Source organism: Pan paniscus, chromosome 10 (assembly GCF_029289425.2).
Source record: "Pan paniscus chromosome 10, NHGRI_mPanPan1-v2.0_pri, whole genome shotgun sequence".
Classification (NCBI taxonomy): domain Eukaryota; kingdom Metazoa; phylum Chordata; class Mammalia; order Primates; family Hominidae; genus Pan; species Pan paniscus.
Window position 1 is genome coordinate 39,561,409 of NC_073259.2, and position 5,724 is coordinate 39,567,132.

Consider the following 5,724-nt stretch of genomic DNA (forward strand, 5'->3'; position numbering starts at 1 on the left):
CCTCATTTCTCAGAAGGGAGTTATAGGTGTGGCAGACACGTGGTCACCTCTCCAGGACATCTTTCGTGTAACTGAGTACCCAGGATGAGACTGGGCTCTAAGGAGGACAGATCAGGAAGGATGGACATGGAAAGCCTTGCCTGCTTCTAATCCAAGTCTGAGGCTGGTCTGGAACCTTCAGAGCCAAATTTAGCAAATAAACACAGAACACCCAGTTAAATGCAATTTCAGATATATTTGAGACATACTTAGGTACTGCGCAATATTTGAGGCATATTGACAACATTTTCATTGTTTCTTCGAAATTCACATTTATCTGGGTGACTTACATTTTATCTGGCACCCTTACCTGGGAGAGGAGGGACCTGGTCTGTTTTGCTCAGCATTGGAGCTTAAGCGCCCACACCATACCTGGAGTAGGGCAGACATTCTTGTTGAACTCTGTGCGGGAGAAGGTCTCTCAGAAGTCCCCTGCCACACACACTAAAGAGATACTTCGTTGAACAAACATATCCCCCAGGAGCCATCTTTGAAAAGGCCCATTGACTCATTTGACAAAACCAGACTGGAAACTTAGCAAGAGTTAAGATCTGCGCTAAATAAATTGGGATTCAGAGACAAGTAAGCTATGGCTCCTGTCCTCAACATGGTAACTGACCAGTAACAGCAACAGATTTCAAAACAGATCATTACAATAGAGTGTGGTAAGTGCTAGACAATAAAGGCCTAAGGCCAGGGTCCAGGTGATTTTGTTCACCATTATATCTCCAAATCTTGCTGCATGGCAGGCACTTAATAAATAATAGTGGAATGTAATAATGAAAAGATAAAGATATCAACAATGCATCACGGAACCACGGAGGTGAGTGACTAACCAAGGGAGGAGGGATGGTGAGAAGGTTGTGTTCACTCCAGGGAGGAGATGACATCTGATCTGGATCATGCTGTGGGAACATAGCAGACAGATGGAGAGGAAAGAGATTCCTGACAGAGCAACGGCATGAACCCAAGTATAACACTCCAGGAGTAGGGAATAATTCACAGGGGTAGGAAATGAGGCTGTGAAGGTGGAAGACCAAGGAGTTTGGACTTTGATCACATGGTGATGGATAGTGGTTAAAGACTTTTGAGTACAGAAGTGGCATGAACTTTGTGGTATCCCTCCAGCATTAGCATGAAGAATGGACCATAGTGGAGACAGACTGGAAGCCAGAAGAGCAGTGAAAAACTAAAATAGCCTAGTCTGGAGATGATGAGAGCCTCAACATGTGAATTATGTATATTAGGAAATAAGCTTGCAGTGCTGAAACCCTACCCTCATAGACTTGCTGTGAATGCCCTCATCTGCCCCCGTCCTGTTCCCAAGTGCCCTGGGCTATGGGAGGAGAGGTTGCTGGTGAGAGGGGGAGTCAGGGAGGAAGGGGTGCTTGGAGGCAGCCCAAGACAAACTTCCTTCACTGCACCACCTTGCCTAAGGAGAGAGCTTTGCTGGAACAATTGGAGGACAACTGCCAGCCCCTTAGGGCTCTCCCCGGCAAAGGCCTCACACTGGCTAGCACAGCCAACTGTGGTCTCTAGGCGTTACCTTACCTACCCACATGCCCAGCAAGCCATGCCCCCTGCTGAGGATAAGAGACTCAGTGTTAGGGTACAGCAGCCTTCTCCTTCTTGGAGAGGTTTCAGAGAGAATATCAAACTTCCAGCTGGAGGAGGACACGAGATCAAGTAGATCAGTTCCTAGGCCCACGACCAAGATTCAGGCCCTACGCACAACCCTCATCTGCTCTCCAGATGCCTCCCTGGGCATCCCGCTGCTCCATCTTGTCCGCTTTTAGAGCCACTAGACCCCAGATGTAGAGTTAGACTGACTTGGGTTCAAATCCACCCATATATGTGGCCTTATGCAAGTAATCTCACCTCTATGAACATCAGTTTTTTCTTCCTTGGTAAATAACACATACCTCCCAAACCATCACGAATTAAATGAGATATCCCATAGGAACAAACTCAGGACACTACCTGGCATATAGTCAGAATTTCTGTAACTGCCTCACTCCTTCATTCCTGAACTGATGGGGAGTTTTATCTGCACCCTAGAGCAGGGGTTCCCAACCCCCAGGTCACGGACTGGTACTGGTCTGTGGCCTGTTAGGAACCGGGCCACACAGCAGGAGGTGAGCAACAGCCAAGTGAGCATTACCACCATGATGTGCCTCCTGTCAGCTCAGTAGCAGCATTAGATTCTCACAGGAGTGCGAACCCTATTGTGAACTGCACATGCAAGGGATCTAGGTTGCACGCTAATCTAACTAGTGCCTGATGATCTGAGGTGAAACAGTTTCATCCTGAAACTATCCCCATCCTCCCCCTGGCCGTGGAAAAATTGTCTTCTATGAAACTGGTCCCTGGTGCTAAAAAGGATGGGGACCGCTGCCCTAGAGGACAGCCTGACCGTTCCTTGATTCATTCACTCCACTAATATTTCCTAGGACTCTACTATGTGCCAGATACCTGCTAGGTACTGGAAAAACAATGGCAAGCAAAACAGATATAATCCCAGCCATTTTGGAAGTTTCATTCTTCTGGAGGAGATAGATGTTAATTAAATGATCATACTAATGAAAGTAAAATTACACAGTAATGAGTACCATGAAAGAGGGAAACTCACACCCATGTCCTTATTCCAAGGACTTCTGGGGGTAAAAGCTGGAGCCGACACACCTTCAGCATGGTCCGAGCCAGGGGGAAGGCTGGGGGCCTTACTTTCCAGTTAACCGGTTGCCCAGAAACTCCAGTTCCCAAAAACAAACCTATTCAGAATGGGAAACTCAGGAGGGGAAACCTAGTATGTTCCCAGGTCCAGTTTCCCCAGAGTCCATCCCTACCCCAAAATAAATAAAGCCCCTGCCAGGTTGCCTCTTCAGCAACTCTAAGCAGCCTCCCCCAGGAAAAACTGATCCTGCTACAGCTCCACCATGAAGTTCTTCTTGGTCCTGCTGCCGGCCAGCCTAGCCTCCACCTCTCTCGCCATCCTTGATGTTGAATCTGGCCTCCTTCCACAACTCTCGGTCCCCTAAGGGTTATTGAGCTGTCAGCTGGAGAGACCTCAGCACTAGAAAGGACCTCCCTTAATCCTCGTAATATGCTGTGTGGAGAGGTGGAAAGCTGCAGAACCAAAAGTTCACACCTGGGATGACCTAGGTATGGAGGTGAGGGACTAGGGCATATGATCCCGGGAATTCTGCAACCTAGAAAGCCTGGAGCAGGAGCCAGAGGGGCCAAATCAGGATGCACTGTGGGTCAATGGAGGTTCAGATCAGATTCCAGCCTCTGGTGATGCTGGATAATCCAGGCAGAGTCACTACCTTTCTCTGGACTTCCGTGCCTCCCTCTGTACAATATGTACACACATATTCATTCCATAGCTACTTACTGAGCACTAACTCTGTGCCAGACACGTAGTTCTAAGCACTTGGATACACTAATAGAATAGACACTCAGTCATCATTGAAATTACATTCTAAGATAAAGTAACAAACAATGAACATATTAAGTAAATTACAAAGTATGTTTGAAATGCTAAGGAGGATGTAAAGCAAGGTAAGGATGATTGAAAATGCTGGGGCAGGAGGGGTTGCAGACGGAAAAACTCATATATTAACTGTCTTGAGACCTCTGAAGACTTTAACCTCTTCTTTTTCAGAGCCAGAAGGTGAAATTCACTCGGAGACTCAGCTTGCAGATGCCTGTAAGTCTCATGCTGGCATCCTTTAGAGTAAGTCACTGGTGGTAAAAGATTGTCCAGTAAATGATGAATTCTCCCTTTGGGAAAGAAGTGGAGCAAAGATAAGCCCTCCTAGTATTGAACCTTAATCCTTCCTGCTGCACTAATTGGCCAAGATGTGAGGGCCAGGAATCATTTGAATAGCCCTTTCTGCTGGCTAGTCATTGGAGATAGGAATGGGGACTACACCTCACACCCAAGTGCTAGCAGGTAAAATGTTTCAGCTCACGGAGGTGAGGATGTTGGAGTGGCTCATCCGTTCCAGGCTCCCCACTGCCACAGCCCAGAAACCATGAACATTTCAGGATTCTGCTTTGTGTATTATCCATAGACATGGTTTAATCTCAGGCTAGCTTCCCCCAATCTACCTTGGAGAAGCCAGAGAAGGCAGATTCAAGCAATACCCAGAATTCAGAAGAAAAAAAAAAACAATATTTACTGAACTCCTCCAATGGGCCAGACAATGGGACCTATGTTTGCAAAGTTAATCTCTTCTCATTGGGAAGGTAAATTTGCTGGGAAAAGTGGAATTCCTAATCAATGGCATTCAAAATCAGAGGTGTGCCTTTCAGGTGCTCATAGATTTGGATTCTGATACGGGACCCCAGTCCTACTTGTATGTTAATTAGGCAATGACTCAACCCTGATAGACTCCACATGTTAAGGGACATGACATGGGATGGCTGACTGCTTCTCACCATGTGCTCTCACTCTGCTCCCCATTCCCTTTATCTTCCTGGTTCCAGCTGCCCAGGTCACCCCTAGCAGCCACCCCAAGAAGGACCATGTTTCCAATGAAGCCTCTCTAGGAGCGCTTCATCTCCAAAGAAGAGCTGATTTCCGAAAAGGATGCTGTCAAAAGAGCACACACCCCAAGAGGACAATTTCAAAAATGTTAAGCTCCAATTAGAAGAGACTACAGAACTGGCTCCCAGGGCTGGTATGAGCCAGGGAAGGGGGAAGCCCCTGGGCAGGTATTGAGCAGGAAAAGGAAGGGGCTGGGAGCTACTTGGGTGGAAATAGGTGGGGTTAGAAAAAGAAAGGAGGCTGTGGAGGAACAAGAACTAAATGTGAGTGTGAGTCAAATGAAGCATTGATCGCCAGCCCTGTGAAAGGCTGTCGCTGGGGTGGAGGGGAGAGGGTGGAAGGGAACCAGCCTTAACTTCGCATTTCCCTCTCAATACTCCTCAGCAACCGCCTCAGAGGGAAAACTTGCCAAACTGGCCCATAAAATCGGGAAGAATCTGGACAAAGCATTGAAAGGAATCATAAACTATCTGAAAAACCTAATCCCTAGCGCCAATGATGTCATGAGGCCCTAATGATGAGGGTGCCTGAATTCCAGGCTAGGCCATGGGAGACGCCACATCCCAAAACCATCTTTCGGCTCCTCAAATTCATGTATTAAAGCATTGTGTCCCAAGTCTGACTCTGTGGTGGCTTTGCTGGGCTCAGGAAGAGAGGCAGGATGCCCCCACTCTACTGAGTTTCTTTCCTAGTTACCCTATCCCTTTGAGTTTAAACCTCTCATCCATCTAAGCTTACAAACCTGCTCATGTCTCCACATCCCAAAACATCTTCTGCAAAGTCCTGACCCTCCTCGCCACTGCCCCCACCTCACCAATGCACTGCCCCATGCCCCTCAGCTCCTGTGCACGCCTCATGCCCCTACAGTCTACCATCTGCATCCATCCAGCCTCCACAACTGCTCTCCAAAGAGTCACAAGCATCAACAAATCCTGTGACAGCCTCTGTAGAACTGGACACAATTACCCCTTCTAGAAACTTCTCCTCACTAACTTTCCAGGACACTGCCCTCTCCTAGCTCTCCAAGCTCCCTGTTCCTTTCCCAGCACATTTTTGGACTACACTCTGTGCTCCCAGCATCTCATCCTGTAACCTCTTGTCTTCTCTCCACCCTCTTCCTCTACACCCTCATC

The 5,724-nt window shown here is 47.7% G+C and overlaps 1 pseudogene; it reads left to right on the plus strand.

The window, feature by feature from the left end:
- Positions 1–2,975: 2,975 nt before the first annotated feature.
- LOC117975429 (glycosylation-dependent cell adhesion molecule 1-like) lies at positions 2,976–5,106 on the plus strand (annotated as a pseudogene).
- Positions 5,107–5,724: the final 618 nt, after the last annotated feature.